A 22,229-nucleotide genomic window follows, 5' to 3' on the forward strand; every position below is an offset into this window, starting at 1 on the left:
AATCCTTATTAAGATATTCCAACAACTGATTTCCAAACTGAGCGTGGTCTTTGGTAAGGTGACCCACTATCCCCTTTTCTATTCATCCTGGCAGCAGAAGGTTGAACATGTCTTCTGAGATGTGTAAGCTCTTCTTTGGATTTTAAACCTTTTAAGATGAAGGGTAACTTGGATGTTGATTTACTGCAATTCACGGATGACATTTTATGCTAAGTAGTTATCACAAATTTTCTCTTCTAGAGATGCTCTGACTAAATGAAATTTCTAATCCACTTGTCCACCTCTTTAATTAAAGAAATGTGTCAAATGCTTATGCCAAAAATATATATTAAAATATGATGTGAGTCACTTTTCAAGCCAATTGAACTCTTATTACAAACAAAATAAGATAAACCTTCTTATAAGCAAGTGTATATTTAATTTTGTAAGCAAAACCTTGCCCATAACTAACTTTGGACTTACCATTAAAAATTGGGATCCCCAAATGAATGAAAGGAGTGGTGTCAATAAAAGAGCCTAAAAGCTCAACAATTAATTGTTGTCTCCTATCTAAAAATTGAACTAGATTAAATGATCAATTTTCTATGATTAATAGTTTAACCATAAGCTTGCTCATACTTTTAAAAAAAATCCTAAGTTATTGCATATTAGATATGATGACTGTTATGAAATTGATGCCCAAAAAATAGAGTATGATAGGTTTCTTGATTAACAAGAAAACCACTAAAGAAAAGAAAAGAGAGAAGAGAAAGAACAATAAAAGTGGTTAAAAATTGGATTAATCTTTATTCAATTACACATTAGGGAACAATGTTTACAATTGAATCTCAACCACACCACTTTCTTCCTCTGATAGGATTATCTTAGATTAATGAAGAAGTGAGAACTAGTATGCTATATCTAAGAAAACAAAACTCTAACTTTTAACTAACATACTAAACGATTGACCAATAGACTGGCCCAATTAGACATGCTAACTTAAACAACAAGCTAATATATATAACTGCATGTAAGAACAAACTTTGACTATGATATGCACATCTTCGACTCCTGGCGAACCATGAAGTTAACCTTGTCGATGCTAGAGCTTGATCCAAATACCACAAATATCCACCTTGGAAAAAACTCTACACAAACAAGGGAACAAGCTAGCTTTCATCATACAGCTTTATCAACTGCATACAATGGAAGAACTTGCTACTCGAAAATATCTTGATGATCATATTAGAAACATTGTCATTAGTTGAAACCTTCAGCACTTGGACTTCTCCATGTTCGCTTATCTCTCTGATGAAATGCAGCCTCACATTGATGTGATTGGTTCATTCATGATAGGCTGAATTATTTGACGGATGTATGGCAATTTGACCATCATATTTAGCAGTGATAACTTGACCTTGAAGTTTAAGCTCATTTGCAAAACCTTCAAGCCACAATGTTTCTTTCACAACTTCAGTGAGGGAAATATACTTCGCTTCAATAGTTGATATGGAAACAACCTTTTAAAGTGTTGCTTTACAACTGATTGTTATGCCAAACATAGTGAACACATATCCAAAAATAGATTTTATGAAATCCATACAACCTGCATAATCATAATCGACAAATCCTTCAATTTTGACTTTGCTATCATCACCACAGGCTCCACCATAAATCAGGACTCTTCTTAGAGACCCATTTATGTACCTTAAAATACACTTTAATGCTTGTCAGTATGCCTTTCCAGGATTGACCATGTACTTGCTCACAAGGCTCATTACATATGTTATGTTTGGCCTTGTACAAAACATAACATACATCAAAGAACCTACTATACTAGGATATGGAATTCCATTCATATAGGCTCTTTCAACTTCAATACTAGGACGTTGATTCATACTCAACTTGAACTGAGGATTAGTCTGTATTACAACTTCGTTTGAATTCAGTATACCAAACTTGTTGAGAATCTTCTTTAGTTATGTCTCTTGAGATAAGCATAATCTCGACTAATTTATATCTCTCAGGATGTAAATCCCAAGAATCTTGGAGGAAGCTCCCAGATCCTTCATGTCGAAAGAGAAAAAAGGCGTGCATTGCTCAAGTGAAGCACAGTTGGTCGACATTTTCACCAAAAGATTGAAGATCGATGGATTCCTGAATTTGAGAAAGAAATTAGAAATAGTTTAGATCGACTATGATTAGCATATGTTCGACGAGTTGGATTATAGAGGGATATGTTGAGATATAAGATATAATCCAAGTTGTGTGTGACCCAATCCAAAGTTAATTAGGGTTTAAGGTTTGCTACTTAGTTTATTATATTTGTTACTTAGTAGTCACGTAACTATGTATATAAATACATGCATATATAAGTCAGTTTGTAACACAATCACTCTTCAATAATAGAATCCTTATTTTCATATTCTCTCTCTTTTCTCTCGTCACTAAAAGTGCCTCGCGCAAAAAAAAAAATCTTAAATAATATTTTGTATATTCAATGCACTGAACATATAATATTTTGTTTATTTGAAATTCTTAATCAATATCCTAAAAACAATGGTTAACATGACCCTTAAAATAATAATATTACTCAACGACAATAACAATCCTTTATATATATATATATATATATATATATATATATATATATATATATATATATATATATATATATATATATATATATATATATATATATAAAAGGCCCGACTAGGCTGAGCAGCTGCCCAGGCTTTCGCTCAAATTTCCTGATAAAAAAAAAGAATGGACACAAATTAAAAGGGCAAAAAGAAATCTCCGTCTTTTGGTCTTCTCCTTTTACAATTTTCTCGGACTTCATAATTTTTTTGACCATGCCACTATATATATATATATATATATATATATAGGCAAGCAGGCCCACAATCCATGACAAAAAAAATGGGGCCCTCAATTTTGGGTAGTATAAGTGAGAAATTATAATTGTGAAATACTAAAATATATATTTGTTAGCAAAATTAATAAGGAATTTGTAGTGTACATCCTAGTGGCTAAGTCCTTTGTTTTGAAGTTAAATGTCAGCTGTTTGAAATTCAACTCTTTCTAATTATCTATTTTTTTTACAACAGATTGCACCAAAAACTTACATATATTAATATGCCAACCAAATTTTTAATTATAAAATAATTTTTATATAATTAATTGAAATGTATAATGAAATCTTAAATCAAATTTTATTCTCGATGATTATTTATTGTAACCTTTATAATTTTATTTTAATATATTTTTTTGTATAAAGAGACTATTTATAAGTTATAATTAAATATTTAAAAGTTTATTCATACAACCAACTTATTTACTATTAAATTTTTATAATGAAACTTAATCTATTATCATTTGTGTTTTGATTTATTATTTTTCTTTTGATTATAGAGAGATATATTGCTAAAATTTACTATATATTAAGAAATTAACAATGTTATTACTATTTTTTATTAAGTTATATATATATATATATATATATATATATATATATATATATATATATATATTATATATATATATATATATATATATATATATATATATATATATATATATATATATATATATATATATATATATATATATATATATATATATATATATATATATATATATATATATATATATATATATATATATATATATATATATATATATATATATATATATATATATATATATATATATATATATATATATATATATATTGAATTTTACATTTGTCAAAGAATCAAAGTTGGAGAGGACATCTTGAATTTGATCATGAAACTTGGATGATCTTCATCTAATAAGCATCAAGTAAGTTATGGTCCTTGGAAGTTGACCTCCTAATTAAGGCACAGACAAAATGACCTATAATTTTTCACCATAAAAAATGAATTTCCAAGAAAAACAAACTCTTGATGCCAACATGAAAGTTGTTTGGAATGTCATAAGGAGTAACTTTGCTCTTGGAATCATTTTCATATGATAAACATTGTAAGAGATAGGGTCTAGAGAACCCCAGTTTTGAACAGTTGGCTTTCTCTAGTCAACCTCTTTGAACCAACTTGCAAACTTGAAGTTCTCTTGATTTCTTGGGCTCATGGAGGATCATATATGCATAAGGTGACGTATGGTGAAGTATCCCTTGATATATTGGATCAAATGTTGAAGAAACTTGCTGAGGAAGTTACATAAGATACCCAAATAAATTAGGGTTTCCAAGACAAACTAGCTTCAAACTCTTGATGGATTCTTGATCCAAATGATAAATGAAGAATATGGGGATTCATATATGATGTCTAGAACCATTTTGAACCATCTATTGATTGATATCCTTGCATTGAGGGTCTCAAACCCTAATTGTGAGCTTGATGAGGCATTGGTAGATGCACACAATACCTACAAACACTACGCCAAAAACTGGAATAGACAGCGCACCTTAGAGGGCGCTTTATTACAAAAGCGCTCTCTAAAGTGAAGCGAAAAAATAAGGAGCAATAGACAGCGCACTTTAGAGGGCGCTTTTGTAATAAAGCGCCCTCTAAGGTGAAGCGAAAAAATAAGGAGGAGATAGAGGGACAACAATACATGGCGCTTTTCAGAAAGCGCCCTCTAAGGTTACCCTTAGAGGGCGCTTTTAAAAAAGCGCTGTTATAAGTCCATGTGCATTTCCAGTTTATAAAGCGCTTCTGGAAAGCCTTAGAGAGCGCTTTCATAAGCGCCCTCTTAGGCCCCCTTTTGAGGGCGCTTTTTTTCCAGAAGCGCCCTCTAAGGTCCCCTTTAGTAAACATTAAAATTATAACATACTGCGCGTTTTGTTATTTCACTCTCTGTTATTTTCGTTCTTTTTCACGTTAGGGTTCTCACTGCTACGATTTTCGCTACTTCTAAGGCGTTCTCCTTCCACCTCTGTTAGATCTACGATGTTTCCTCCTTCTACCAATCAAAGGTACACGATGCAGCTTATGAGTGTATTTATTCTAGCATACATTATTACTTGCACTATTGCTTTGTTTTAGCTTTGCCCCATTTCAGTTTTATGTTATTGTTGCCTATGCTACGTTTGTTTCGACCTGTAAAGTTTCAATATTCATAGTCATTTAAATAGTTTGGGTTTATTAGGCAATTGACGGTTGGTTTTTAAATTGCTGAATTTGATATCGCTATGAATCACATTCAAAGACTGTTGTTAGGGTTCGGTTATGGTTGCATTATAGAGACATTAGAAACCTTTGATTTCGCGGCTTAGATTGTAGTTTAACAACATTTTGTAAAACCCTAAAAAAATTTCAAATTTTTGACTATTCAGGCAGCAATATCTAAAACACCTTCTACCAATCAAAGGTACACTATGCAGCTTATGAGTGTATTTATTCTAGCATACATAGTGTAGCTAGTAACTTAAGAAGTTTAGGTATGGATGTTATTTGATAGAGTAAATGGAGACATGAATGCCCTGCACAGAGACTAACTCAATAAAGCGAAATTGTTTTGTCTCATCCCATTTTTGGTTTCTCTTCTGAAATTGTTTTTTGTTTATTCTAATTAGTAATGGATAATACATGGATGTCTTCCAATCGATTGTCGAGAGAGTACGAGAATGGGGTATCAGAATTCGTTAAGTTTGTCGTTGCGCACGCCGAAGACCCCGGTAGAATGATATGTCCTTGCTTGGGTTGTTGTTATGGGAAACGGGTTGACGCAGTTCAGTTGACATCGCATCTCATGAGGCATGGAATTGATCGAAGTTATACATGTTGGAATTTGCATGGTGAGAAAAGTAACGAGAATGTTGAACCGGGGGATAGTACGACCTATGCCTCAAACTATAGTGGCGCAAATACATACGATTGTGATCGAGTTGAAGAGATTGCAGAAGCACTTGAAGGAGATCTTAAGGATTGTCCCGAAATGTTTGAGAGGTTGGTAAGTGATGCAGAGAAACCTTTGTATGATGGTTGCACTAAATTCACAAGATTGTCTGCGGTATTAAAGTTGTACAACTTAAAGGCGGGCAATGGATGGTCGGATAAAAGTTTCACAGAGTTATTAGCCCTTTTGAAAGATATGCTTCCTGAGGATAATGTTCTTCCCAATCGAACATATGAGACCAAAAAGATGTTGTGCTCTATTGGCATAAACTATGATAAGATACATGCATGTCCAAACGATTGCGTTTTGTTTCGAAATGAGTATGCATCGTTAAATGAGTGTCCTAAATGCGGTGTCTCGCGATATAAGAACAAGTTGTCTCCAGCAAAAGTCTTGTGGTATTTTCCTGTTATTCCGAGATTTAGACGCATGTTTCGTAGTGAAACCGATTCAAGACACTTGACCTGGCATGCAGATGAAAGAATTATAGATGGAAAGTATCGACATCCGGCAGATTCACCACAGTGGTTGAAAATTGATAATGATTATCCTAAATTTGGAGAAGAATCAAGAAACCTTCGCTTGGCATTATCTACTGATGGAATGAACCCACACGGTATCCAGAGTATCTCACACAGTACATGGCCTGTGATTATTATGATTTATAACCTACCTCCATGGCTATGTATGAAGCGTAAGTACATGATGTTGTCTATGTTGATTTCTGGACCTAAACAACCAGGGAATGACATAGACGTGTACTTGAAGCCCTTAATCGAAGATTTAAAGATTTTGTGGGAGACCGGTGTGGAGGTTTATGATGGATATAGGAAAGAAAGTTTCAACTTGAGGGCGATGTTGTTTGGCACAATTAATGATTTTCCAGCATACGGAAATCTATCAGGGTATAGCATAAAAGGTCAATGTGCGTGTCCTATTTGTGAAGATAAAACAGATTGGAAGCGCTTGGAGTTTGGTCAGAAGAATGTCTTTCTCGATCATCGGAGATTCTTAAATTCAAATCATCACTACCGTGGATGGAGAAAGGCGTTCAATGGAGAGACAGAACAAGGCAAAACTCCACCTATATTGACGGGTGATCAAATTTTTGAAAAGGTGAAAGATTTGGATACTCAGTTTGGCAAGCCTTTTGTCCACACACTTGTCAAAAGTGGGTGGAAGAAGAGGTCAGTTTTTTTTGAATTGCCGTATTGGAAGTCCTTGTATGTGAGACATTTTCTTGATGTTATGCATATTGAAAAAAATGTATTTGAAAGTGTTATTGGCACGTTACTCAATATACAAGGAAAGTCTAAGGATGGCCTTAAGGCAAGAAAGGACTTGATAGCGATGGGAATAAGAACTGAATTAGGACCCTTGAAGAAAGGGGAAAAAAACATTGTGTAAGTTTCTAAGTGAAGTTAAAGTTCCAGAAGGGTACTCTTCAGATATTAGAAGACTTGTGTCTATGAAAGACCTCAAGTTAAAGAGTTTAAAGACCCATGATTGTCATGTTATAATGGAACATTTTCTCCCAATAGGTATACGTTCTATTCTTCCAGAAAAAGTAAGAAGCTCTATAACTAAGTTGTATTCTTTCTTCAAGTCAATTTGCAGTAAGGTGATCGATCCTGCGATCTTACCAATGTTGCAAAAAGAAATCGTTATTACTTTGTGTGAGCTTGAAATGTTTTTTCCTCCATCATTTTTTGACATAATGGTACATCTAGTTGTTCATCTTGTGAAAGAGACACAATTGTGTGGACCAGCTTATATGAGATGGATGTACCCTGTTGAACGTTATATGAAAATATTAAAAGGGTACGTGAAGAACCGAAGTCGACCAGAAGGTTGTATGGTTGAAAGATACATTGTTGAAGAAGCGATTGAGTTTTGTACTGAATATTTGTCTAATGTTCAGTCAATCGGACTCCCCAAGTCTCAGCTTGTCGAAAAGAAAGAAGGAAAAAATCTAATTGGAAATAAAATCGTGGCAGTATCAAGGGTCGAACGGGATCAAGTGCATTTGTATGTTCTGCACAATGAGAATGAGGTTGAGTCGTATGTGGAAATTTACAAGGATGTTCTCCGAGGTTTAAATCCCAATAGAAATGAAAATTGGATAGTACGAGAGCACAATCGATGTTTTATACCTTGGTTTAAGGATCATATTTATTCAAAGTATTATTCAGATCCCGCTTCAATAACAGAAAGGTTGAGATGCTTAGCATATGGTCCAAGTTTCCATGTTTTTTCTTATAGCGCATACGCGATTAATGGATACACATTTTATACCAAAGAACAAGATGATAAAAGTACTATGCAGAATAGTGGTGTCACCGTGGTAGCTGAAGCAATGCACATATCAAGTGTGAAGGACTTAAACCCCAAATTTGCAAATATGTCGTATTTTGGTGTTATCGAGCGCATTTGGGTGTTTGATTATGAGAAGTTTCAGATTCCTATATTTGGTTGCAAGTGGGTTGAAAATAATAACGGCATTCGAATGGATAAGTCAAGATTTTTGCAAGTGGATCTTAATAGGGTGGGATACAAAGATGAGTTTTTTATTCTAGCCTCTCAAGCTAGACAAGTGTTCTATGTCAATGATCCGAAAAGTATGAAATGGTCTATAGTTCTTTTTTCCAACAAAGTAATTGATGAAAACACTGGAGATCAAGGTGATATTGATGTTGAGATTGAATCGTTTACCAGAAATGATCAAGATGAGAATATTATATCAAATGATTCATATATTAGAAATGATCATAATGAGGGTATTTGGATCAATCCAACCGTCCGTGTTGTTAAGAGACATGTAGAACATATTCCAACCAAGAAAAGAAAAAGAACTTAGTGAAAAAGGTACAGGTCAAATGATTTTAATTGTTTTCTTTATTACAGGTAAAATGGCTTTTATGATTTTAATTGTTTTTGTATTTGTCATCTGATTTTAATTGTTTTCTTTATTACAGGTAAAATGGCTCTTATGAAGTCAATCATTCGTGCAAGGGGCAAGGGATACTTGAAAGTATCAATTGATATTTGTTTAGATGGAGATGTTCCATTGTCGTCAAGCCTCATTCGCGTAGATGATGATGCTGGATATTTGAAAGTATCCCTCTACGACAATGGAACATGTCCATCTAAACAAATATCAATTCTATCTTCAAAAGATAAGGGACCAAAAATATAAGGGGATTACGCAGCAAATCGAGTCAGTTGCATAAAAAAAAAAGGTATAAACACAATTATATGATATTTATGCATAGAAAATGTTAATTCTTGATCTTATACTTCACCTAACTAATTTTATGATATTTTAGGTTCATGCTATTGATATTGAACAAAAAGAGGTTGTTGCTAAGAAGACTGCGGCTAGCAAAAAAAACATACATCTCAGAGATGCTTTTGCTACTTAGTTTTATTTCTTTTTAAGTTATGAATTGGTTGTATATTTAGAATCTTTAGAAGTTAAACGATTATATCAGTGGATTGTTGTATATGTATGGATTGTTGTATATAAGGCTTGTTGAATGCAATGTGTGAAAAAGGGCTTCAAATTATACAGTTTTGGGTGTACTGCTTCAATATACAGGTTGTCTAAAATAAATAAATAAATATAGCGCTTTTTAAAAAAAATAAATTAAATAACCACCCACTTTAGAGAGCGCTTTCCAAAATAAGCGCCCTCTAAACCCTTTAAATTTCCACTTTAGAGGGCACTTTCCAGTAAAAGCGCCCTCTAAACCCTTAAAAGTTTCCACTTTAGAGGACGCTTTCCAGTAAAAGCGCCCTCTAAACCCTTAAAAGTTTCCACTTTAGAGGGCGCTTTCTTTAAAAAGCGCCCTCTAAAGTGGCCCTTAAAGGGCTTAAATAACCACTTTAGAGAGCGCTTTCACCAGGAAAAAAAGCGCTATCTTTACCTATGCCAGCGCCAGATTAGAGGGCGCTTTAAAGCGCTGTTATAGGCCAAAAAAAGCGCCCTCTTTTCCCTTATTTGGCGTAGTGAAAAGAAACAAAGTTATACATAGATATACTTTTGGTATTTTGGTTGGTAAATAAAGAAAAATAAAGTATGATACAATCAAATATGTTTGGTGATCTCTCCCCATGCAAACCTAATGAATGAGGGGTAAGGAGGATACCAATGTGTGATCCCAAAGTCAATACAAATGATGAGATATCATGAGGGATCTTAGGATCAAAATTGGAGTCTTACAATTAAGGCAGTTATACACTATATACTATTGTGTATATATTGTCTCTTTTGAACAATGTAAGAGTCAGGTTGGAGATTTATAATAATCCACTTCATTATTCAATTTATTTCCCCCTTTTTCATATGTCCAATGGATGAATTACGTGAAAAAAGATTACTAATTATATGTATATTGCTTATTTATAAATATTTATATAAATAAATAAACAATGATTATTTTTGAATTTTGTGTGTTCCTTATTATTAGGAATCAATTTTAAAATTGGAACATAACGTCCAAATTCTTTGAGATGATCTTGATTATGATTGATCAAATAATTCTTAGACAAGACAAAAACTTGATAAATAAATGAATTCTAGAAGATAAAATTATGAAAAAGATAATAATTGTATGAGTTAAATTTTAACCAAAACATTTCTTAATAATTGTGGGAGAGATACCTTATTCACACAAAATAAATCCCATTGAAAAAATAATCTGATGTTAATTTGTGTTCATGTAGTTCTAACAACAACTAAAAAAACTCATATCTATGTAATTACTACTAACAACTTCCTCTATCCTAATATCGAGAAAAAGAGAAAGCACTAGACAAACTTAATTCAAATTATTGGTGATTTTTTTTATAAAAAGATATATTATCATATTTTATTTTACAACATTATATTAAAAAATTTAACAATATTAATATTATTTATAACTAATTCTTTTGATTAGTTGTTCAATTTTTTTTAATCAGAGATCCATTTTTATTATTTGTTCAGGACCTTTAAAAATTCAAGATCAATATTTTAATATATATATATATATATATATATATTATCGATGAAAGTACAAGAATTCAGAAAACAAACAGAAGGATATACTAAATCCATGAGCAAAACCCACAGAGAATATAAGCATTAACTTTATTTTATGTAAACCATTGTTTTTCTTCAATTATTTTTATTCCATAATACATTTTATTAGTGAGGAAATTGTTTGTTGGTTGCATGGGGTGCCAACATATTCTCATTGGCATAAATCCTTTAATTCACATTAATATATATATATATATATATATATATATATATATATATATATATATATATATATATATATATATATATATATATATATATATATATATATATATATATATATATATATATATATATATATATATATATATAATATATATATATATATATATATATATAATAGATTAGCTAGGATTTAAGCAATGCCGTTATATTTTTTTTATGAAATAAGTATAGTGATATACAAAATAAGTATATTGATATTCAAAATAATGTGCACTATGACTATTATTATACTACTAATAATTATATTTATTAAAAATACCCCTTTCTATTTTCAAAGGTTGAAACCATAGTTTAAAAATATTAAATTCCAATGAATAGCAAATTTTTTACATGACCGTTTCAATAAATATGTTAAAGAGAAAAACACAACACATGAAAAAATTATAATTTTAGGAAGTGAAGTTCACAACTCCTAAAGGATACAAATATTTTATTGTTTTTCAACACAACCTTCTCTTTATACAATTCAAATAATATTCTATTTGTTGTGTGTAAAGAGAGAAAAATATGACTAAAACTCTTATGATTGTGTATATTATGGTTTCATTTCTCTTTCTCTTTCTAATTGCAAGGAATAATGGCGCCAGTAATTTATTTTCTTGTCATTTTAAAATTTCCTTCTATAAACTTTTATCTTTTGTATTATGTTACTAACATTATTTTACTATGTTTTTTCATTACAGCACCAGCAGCAATTGATTGTATAACGGATGCTGATTGTCCAAATAGAACTCAAATTTTCAGGTATAAGTGTGTTAACAAGAAATGTAAAGGTACTAGAGTGACATCAATCACTCTACTATAAGATAAACTTGATGAATTAAAAAAGCTTCTAATTAAATTAAATAAAAAATGATGAACAAGTTCTACAAGTATACCAAAGTCACTGTCATGTAATAAACTACATTTGTATCTCTACTAAGATTGTATTTTCATCAATAGTAATATTTATTTATATTTTACCACCCTTGCAATTAATCGCTTTGACTCTAAGATCTTTGAATTAAGTGATTTTTTTTTATGTATCGACATGGGAACCAATTAAGGCATATAATAAGATATTAAATTAATTATAATATATATAATCGAGATTATATAAAAATAGCAGATAAACGGATAACAAGTTGTGATGTTATCCTTTTTTTGGATGACAAAATTATTCCTCTTAAAATTTATATTTATTGTCTTATGTGACACAACATGCTATGCATGAGCCTTTGCATTTTCGGTAAAAGATTCACTGCTCTTTCGCTGTCGCATACATGGTGTTTGTTAAAACTCCTAAACCAGAATTATTTTCCATTGAGCAGGGGAGAAGCACATTTTTGTTTGTCCTATGGTTTCTACTCAGATTGGATGTTTGCGTTGTCCATTGCGAGAGTTTCATTGTTGCCCTGATGGCAAGGATGGGAGCAAAGTTATTTCTCGTATGGTGTCTCATCTTAAGACGCTACATGTATGTAGCGAAGAACGCGAAAACACAATTCGAGAAGGTATTCAGAGTGATTCAAATTTGTTTACGGCATTGTAGGAGAACTTAATCGGAGTTGGGCAATGGATATGCGGAAGGTGCATGAGCATTCATGCCATAAGTTGAACATGTCATCGTCCTGATGGTCTGATTCAGGTTACTCTTGAGAGAGCGGAGGTCGAAAGTCACATTATGGGTATTGTTAAACCATCTACAATAGACTTTGATAATCATGATGAAAATAAGGGGATTGTATACGACCCAAGATTGCTAGAGCGAGTCTTCAAAAAATCTAGCTTTATTGTAAAGAGAATACCTTTTAAGTGTCGTCGTGCTTTCTCTTAGGAATTGAAAGATGTGCTCCTCAAGGTGGTTGTTGAGACAAGATCTATAGATAATTAGGTTTGGTTGTTACTTCTTCCTCGTTGCACTTTGCAGGTGGTCAAACTTCATAATAGACGGGATTGTAGGTCTGAGAATCGGAAAGCCTTGCAAGAACATCATATTTTAAAGTGTTTAACTACTTTGAAGGATGCATATGGTCTTGCCAAGTTAGTTGATATTGTTTTTTGAAGCTCTAAGAAATATAAGTTGGGACATGAGGGATTTTATATTGAGGAGAAATATGCAAAGGTGAGCTCTAACGTCAAGTAATGCCTCTATAAGATTGTAGATGGTCATTTCACATCAGTTGTGAATGTGTTGGGGTCATATGGTGTGGGGTCATATGGTGTGGCGCCCTATAATGCACATACTATGAAGGCTTTGGAGGGTAAACACCCGTACAAACCACCTCCCTCAATGCCGACTAATTTGTTCTCTGAATCTCCTCTAGTGGTTGAAGTTGATATTGTCTTCAGGTGCATTAAGTCATTCCCCAAAGATAATTCATGTGGTAGAGATGGTTTACGAGCTCAACATTTATTGGACGCAATGTGTGGAGAAGGTTATGTTGTGTCTAGAGATATCTTATGTGGAATCACTCTAGTTGTTAACATATGGTTGGGAGGGAGATATCCGATGAGTTTGGCAAAGTTTGTTGCCTCAACAATTTTGACGTAGTTATTAAAGCCTGATGGTGGGATACGACCAATTGTTGTGGGTTCTATTTGGAGACGGTTGGTATCCAAGGTTACAATGAAATGGGTCAGTAAGGATATGGCACGATATCTCAATGAATTACGGGTTGGGATAGGGGTATCAAGTGGTACTAAGGCCATTTTTCACAGTGTCGACATCGTGTTGAGCAAGCGACACTAAAATGGCTCTTTGACTATGCTCACAGTATATTTCATGAATGCTTTAAACTTGATAGATCGACCAACTATTTTTCAAGGGGTGATGGTGAGATGCCTATATATTTCCTTGTAGGTTAAATTTCTCTATGGTCACTTATCATGGTTATACCTTAGGGATGGGTATATTATATCAACCACTAGAGTGCAACAAGGTGACCCATTATGACCACTCCTTTTTGCCCTTGTGTTAAATCCACTTATTAATCAAACCAGTGGCAATTGTAAGATTCTTCTTCATGCCTCTTACATTGATGATGATACCATCATAGAGGATTCAATGGAGGTGGCTAAAGCCTTTGACATCATTTGGGAGACCGATTCATAATTAGGTCTCGAATTGAATATTCATAAAATTGAGATCTTTTAGCCTTCGTGTGATGAAACTAAACTTTACGGGGAGTTATTTCCTTCAGACATTGGCAGGGATATGTTGGGGATGAATTTGCTTGGAGGGACTATTAGTCGAGATGAAGGCTTTATCGAGGGGTTGTCAATGAAGATAGTGGTTAGGGTTGTTGAGCTCGTGTGTCTTCTGCCACAAATAAGAAATCCTCAGACTGAGCTTCTCCTATTTTGTTCTTGCAGGGGTATCGCCAAACTCGTTTTTGGCCTTAGATCATGTCAAACTAATGATACAGAGAAATAATCTATTTGGTTTGATAAAGAGTCGTGAAGGGAAGTTGAAGACATTGTGGTTGGTAGAGGTCCTTTCTTCGGGGAAATTCAATGGATAATGGCTTATTTACCTATTAGAGTTGGGGGATTAGGTTTGTACTCAGCAACAGAGGCTACCTCATGTGATTTTGTGGCTTTTAGGGCCCAATTTTGGGTGTTACAAGATCATATATTGAGAGACAGTGGGATATATGATATGTACCTTGATTACGATAGAGCTTTGGATGGTCTTAGTGATGTGAATCTAGGTTTTGACCTTATCACTTTTACTAGAAAGGGCATCATACCTCCCAAAGCACAACATGTTTTGGTGATTTCCCTTTTTAGTAAAAGTGTTCAGAACATAAATGTAAAGTTTGACATGACCACAAGTTGGAAAGCAGTTTTTGGTTGTTTACAAGAAACACATGCTCAATATTTTCTCCTTGATATCCCTATTGATGGTATTGGCCAACATATATCATTGGTAGAGTTCTATACCATCTTAGATATCGGCTTATGATTCCCTTATTTATTATTGATAAGGTTTTCCTTGTTTTCTGCAAGGCGTGCATGGATACATTTGGGGAACATGTTATTCATTGCAAGTAGCCTCTAGAACTCAAATATCGATATGACTTTGTTAGGAATGTCCTATTTCATATATTTAGACGTGTAGGGGTATTCGTGAAGAAAGAGGCACATGTGAATTTCTTGACTGATCCATGAAAAAGGAGATCAACTCTTAGTCCAACATGCGTTTTAGGGTATGGGTGGGTAGGAGGAAAACATGCATTTGTAGACTTGATCGGGGTTTTCCCAATGGCGGTACTGAGGACTGGAGGTTTTATTATGGGACAGACAGCTCATAAATTTGTTTAAAGTAAAATGGTCAGACATGAGAAAGCGTGTTCCAACAATCAACATGCTTTCATACCATTTTCCTTTGACACTTTTGATTTTCTAGCACCAAAAGCAATGTATATTAAAAAGTTAAAATGAAAATAATATTTATTTAAAATTCATAACTTTACTATCATATCATAATAATGTTATACTTTTGAGTTTTCAAATAATTTAAATCATACTTCTCGTGAACGGAGAGTTCATCAAATCATTTCATTCTTCTAAGTAGAAATATTTGATTCTAAAGAATCTAAAAGGATTGTTTATCCAACGTCTGGTCATATATTATTTTTACATTTTATCTTATAAAATAGTGGTTCTTAACATATATTCCAACAATAAATTGTTCCTTTTCAATTGACCATTTATCTGAGGTCGATAAGATTATATCGTACTTCGTTTTATTTCTCCTATCCCTTGAAGGACTTTCCTAAATATAGATAAAATCTTAAATCTCTTTCTGATACATCCTTTGAAGGCACTCCATGTAACTATATAATGCAACCTAAGAGGGGGGTGAATTAGGTTTAACTATATTTTCTCGATTTAATATAACGGTTTGCGTGTTCTTATTTTTTCTTGAACTTTTTGATGAACTTGGAAAGTAAAATGCATAAAATAAATGTTGAAATATAAAGAACACAATATATACCTTGATTCCCCTTTCAAAACAAGGGTTCACTATGTTAGAAATGTTACAGTCGATCCACGAGACTCTCTTAACTTTCTAACACAATCACAAAGGCATCACATCCCACCTTATGATATTACAAATACAAAGAGAAAGAGCCCTACTTTCTCTCTAATACACTTGTTACCAACAATCCGGTGTACAAGTAACATAATATTGATACAATGTTACAAAAAATTTGAATAAAAAATATACGTACAATAGAATTTTGATACCATATCAAAATCCTAACAAAGTTGTTATTCCCTTTCAAATATGACAACTCAAATATTCACTCTAATTGCTCAAGAACTTAACTCTGATTAATATGAAATTGTATGCAAAAATTTCTTGGAAAATAATAATGTAACAATGAATTGAATTATTTAGAAAATATTTGAAAGAGCTAATTTAAAATGAGAAAAATTATGCATTTTATAACCAAGAAACCTCTTGGAAAACATGGCAATGTTTTAGAAAAAAAACATGAATAATCATGCACTAATTTAGAAAAGATGCAATAATCAAGTGCCATGAAATGGTATTAATAACTGTCGCATCCGCGAAAAACAACCGGCGGGCTGAAACAAAAACAACACAGAGCCGCCACCGTGCGTTATTTATCCCAAAAGAGGGAAAGGAAACGCTCAGAGTAAACCCGGAAAAAGCATGGTCTTGCGACCAAAGAGAAAGGGTACGGGAGTCGGTTATGCGAAGGGAAGGTATTAGCACCCCTACGCATCCGTCGTACTCGACGGGATCCACGCTCTAGAAGAAAGAAAAGGTTGCTAAAACAAACACCACACACACACACACCGAAAACAACACAGGTGGGGAAGAGGAAAGAGGGCTCGCTAGGACATCGCGTCATATGCGTACGTATCTTGTCTGAAACGAGAATCAGAGCTGCCGTAGTTCGGCTCACGCACGCCAAACAAACAAACACACAAACAGGCAAACATGGCAAACACACCCACACTGGAACCCGAATGCCACTTGATGGACTTACATCAGCTTCCAAGCACACAACAAGACACGGGATATGGAATGTCAATCGCTGGGCTTACATCCATCTCCTGACACACACAAAAATAAAACAAAACAGGCGCCCGGAGAGATCTGTTCATCTCCGGCCTACGTACCTCATCTGGTATGAGGATCAGGGCGACGTAGTTCCCCTGAACGGGAAAGAAATTCTAGCTAGATACAAAGGGAGACACACTACTAGGGAGCTGTACTCGAGCCTAGATGTTATCATGCATCATTGCCCTATGTTAAGTTTTCTATCTACTTGCACAACAGCAAGCTAATCCTATCCAGGAAAAGCAAGCATGCAAGCATAAGCAAAACAAATAATCACAAATAGCACACACTATATCCACACAAGTGAGGCTCAAACAAGGGTGAGGCTGCTAGAGCAAGCCAACTGTACAGGGTAGTGTTCGCTCTTAACCCTGACATTGAGAGTCAGGGTGAAGCAGATGAAAGGTGAGTGAAGATGAGACTTCACAACTCTTATCCCTGGCCAGGGAGAGCTTCAGACAAAGGAGCGTGGGTTCAGAAAGTGGGAACCCTTCTACGCTCACGACTCTGACTCAACTGTACAACTGTACAAGATCTTGGGTTAATGTCCCAATGCATCAACACAGTGGTGTGAGCAGAGGGACGACTCAACAAGAATAGCAGGGGATGGATTGCACATCCCTTGGGTTCTGCCAATTGCCTTAATCAAGGACTTTTCCTGCTTGGGGACAAAAATAAACAAGCACAGACACTGCCTCTTAAGGAGGACTTCAGACAGTTGCCTGGCCAAGTAACAGGCCAGGTCTTCCAGACTACATGGAGTTAGAGTGTTCTACCTCTATTGGTTAAGCAACCAAGAAATAGCAAGCGAGTTCAAAAAGAACTGTTAGCAACTAATGTACCTGAAATCAATCAAATATCATCAGTATACCAATCACAAAGTCAAAACAAACAACATAAAAGCCAACAAACAATGTACAATCAAACACATGTGCAAAGCACAAGTCCAAAGCAAGTGAGCTAGGCATCCTGTAAAACAAACAAGTTAGTTCACAACAAGCAACCAAACTCAATCAACTTGCATTAATCTCCTTAAAGCATTTGCTTCTTAACCTGAAAAGCAAACTCAAACATGAGAAACAAGACCACTAGGCCAAGCCTAGGGTCAAAAGGAGGTAAAAAATCCAAAACAGCAAGTGAAAATTGATCAAAACCAAGATAAATCAATCAAAAAGAGAATCCAATTGGTCTCACATCAAAACTATACACCAAATCCATTTCATGAATAAAACATGTCAATTGAAACACATTGGTGTAAACAGAATGATCACAATCAAATCAATACCAAAACAACTCAATAAATTCCACAAAAATTCAAGTCTAAACAGAACACATTCAATGAGCATCATATCAAATTTCATGCCATTTGGACAAGAGTAAGTAGGTCAATGAAAATCAAAAAGTCCAGACAAGTTCAAGCAAACCAACACATAGCATCAAAATAAGCACCAACTTCCATCAATCATAAAACAGCAACCAACCATGATAAATGAATGGGATCAAAGCCAAGATGACCAATAATGTGTCTAGAATGCTCATGTCAAATTTCACATCCATCCAATAAACCATAAGGATTTCACAAACCAAATACAAACATGTGTCACAAAAAATCAACAAATGACCAAACAGGGGAGAAAATTCCAATCAAATAGGAAATGCCATCAATAAATCCAGAAAACTTCCCATGTATTCTCAACATCCCTATGCTCAATCATGCAAAAATTCAACTCAATCCAATGTCCCTAAGCATGGCAAATAAAATCATGAATTTGCACAATGAATGGTGTGACACAAATTATCACACCTCTATTCAAAAAATTATATCTCATCAACCAGGGATCCAAAAATTGCAAACCACATATCAAAATCACCAGCAAAGAGTCAAGAATAGGCATGAAAAATTTCAAACATTTCTATGGAAGCATCAAGATTTTATGATCAAAATGGTGAGCATGGTACACAAAGCATACATTCAAACAATCCCTAGGCATTTTTAAAATTCACACGTGCACAAAAATATTAAAAATCATCATAAAAAACTACACATCACAAGGAGAATGGTGAAAAAAACCTCATCAAATTTGGACAAGAAATGAAGAACTTATGGATTTTTGAAGATGCAAGACCAAAATGAAATGAAAAATGAAAAAAGAAAATGAAATAATGTGATTAAATGTCACAATGGCAATTTTGTAAATATCTGGTAAAGAAACCAAACGCGGCGTTTTCATTAAACGCGGTGGCGCCATCTGATTGGCTGTAGCTCGCGGGAAACACCATTTCAAAAATGAAAGCCAGGTGCATGGATCAAACAGAACTGGAAACGCGTTCTTCATCATTCATCAACATTCATCAATTCCAGAAAATCATCAAGAACATTTTCTAACTAAAATCATCGTGCCATATATCATTGGATTCGTCTTTCCACCTAGATCATGGATATGAACTTAATTTCTCCTAATTCTACTCATGCTTCACGGATCGAGCGAAATAAGTTTCACATTCAAATGTTCAAATCCAAATATCTCATTCAATTCTCAATGATTTTCAAAACTATAAGTTGCAGTGCACTCTATGATCAGAGACCTATAAGAACCATATCATAATTTAAGCAATGATTGAGATCGAATTCTGACCTTATGAATGAAGCAGGTGATGATTCGTGCGTTTCAAGGTCCCTAATGCCAAAACAGATGAAGATTGATGATGTGGAAGTTGAATGAAGTACGTGTCTCAACTCAATTGCGCACCAGATTGAAGAACTTTCAAGATGCCATGGATGATCAAGCTTTCAACAGTCCAATTCCTTAATGTTATGCCACGATTTTGTTGAAACAGATGTACACAAGCACTTGTAGATGATGGATCCAAAAAGAAACAGCAAGAAGATTGATGAACTTGCAATGAAAAATGATGAAAAAGTGTGAAAAGATTTGGAGAAAATTGAGAGGTTTTTGGAGGGAAAGTTTGTTAGATCTGAAATTGTGAAATGTGATTATGCATTTTCTGTTATGATTAATGTTTTATACCACATGCTAATCCAAGTGCTAATCACAATTAGCAAATTGGAATGAATTAGTGAAATGTAATTTTAAGCATAAATGTCCAAAATGGCCTTTTGCAAAATCATCCAATGCAACAGTAAAAACCAGTTCAAACAAGTCACATTGGATGTTTATGATGTGTTGGAATAGGCTTTGTATGGAAATCACATGTATTTTGGAAATTCACCATTTTTTCCACCAATTTTCAAATAGTTCACTTGAAAAATGACATTTTGCTATGATGATTTTTGATGAAATGTGATGATGCATCATGAAAGTACATGTAAAATGTGGTTTGCTCAAAGAAAGATCACCCAATTTGGCCATTCCATTCAAAAGTTATGGCACTTTGAATTTCAACATTTTCTGAAAATGATTTGATCACAACTTGCCAACCGCACATGAGAAGTTCATGTTCTTGGACTTTTTGGAAAGGTGAGAGCAAGATCTACAACTTTCATGTTGGACAAAATTTCATTTGAAGCATTATTGGACATGTAATTTTGAGGTGGAAAACTTTCCATTTTTGGTAGTTTCCAATTACAGGTCACCTGCTATTTTTGGAAACTTTTCATCTGACTTTATTTTCTTCATTCTTGATGTTTGAAATGTCAAATGAAACTTGTTTAGACATGAATGAAGTGTCTCTTGCCCTCTCCCACCTCCAAATCCATCAATTCAGGCACAGTTGACCACAGTTGACTTTTTTGACTGATAGATGAATTTGGCCATGCACCGATCAAGTTGAGCCTCAAACTCCTGATGAAATGGCTCAATGATGAAACCCTAGCCTCCACAAGCTCAATATAATCATGAAATGATTCCCATATCCATTGTAGACCCCATCTCCTTGCCATGCCCTGATTGGCCCAATACAACTGATTAGGGTTGACCAGTGGTCAAAACCCTAATCCCAAGGTATCTGATAACAAGACCATGATGATGATGATGTATCATTTCAACCAAGATGAAGATCAATCTCCTTGAGAACCAAGAAACCCTAATTTGTAGCACAATCCTCAGATGATTAATGATCAGTCCATAAACCCTCAGGCTTGAACCTCAACCTCTTCATCTTCTGACCAAGACTTATGAGGATGACTTGCACAATGTAACCACATGATATGCAAAGATGCAACGATTAATGACCTAAAAAATGCAATGCAATATGTTAAGCTAGTCCCAAGATAGGAGGGCAAATTTTGAGGTATTACAATAACATCCAGAATTTTTCAAAGTTTCATCTGTGACAATTGATTGCAATGAAATGAAAATCAATTGTCTTAAGTGTAACGTTCAAAAATATCCAAAATTGAACTATGTAAATCGATTTTACTTCCCTCAACAATCGATTGTCATGCTTAGAAAATTTATTTTTTGGATGGCGAAATGATATGACAATTATGTGACAATCGATTGCAGCCTAGTGACAATCGATTGTCACCTTGAAAAAATTGAAAATTTTCTAAGTCTTTGAAACCTTAATGCAAAAACTTAAAGAATGATCTTAGATGAATATGCTTGAGCACTTGTACCTTGATAATCATTCAATCCTTTGAATCAAAACATTGATCTTGATCATAACCATCCATTGAAGCTTGACTTCTTTAACTTGACTTGAGCATACACAATCTTGACATTCTTTCCATATATTTGTCTTCATCAAAACATAGTATCAAATGTAAGCTTGCTTTCACAATCTCCTCCTTTTTGATGATGACAAGTCCATATTATGATGTTTGTGCATTTTTCAGAATATTCCCTTACGATGAATAAACCCCCCTTAATCCAAGAGTATTTGAGTACTTAATGTCACGACCTAGATAAAAATGAATAAACCCCCTCTTAGTCTAAGAGTATTTGAGTACGAGGGTCATACTTGACTTTCATCTTACCGTTGTAGATTTTTGGAGCAATGTGATATTCAGGAGGA

The sequence above is a fragment of the Lathyrus oleraceus genome, chromosome 5 (assembly GCF_024323335.1).
Source record: "Lathyrus oleraceus cultivar Zhongwan6 chromosome 5, CAAS_Psat_ZW6_1.0, whole genome shotgun sequence".
Lineage (NCBI taxonomy): Eukaryota > Viridiplantae > Streptophyta > Magnoliopsida > Fabales > Fabaceae > Lathyrus > Lathyrus oleraceus.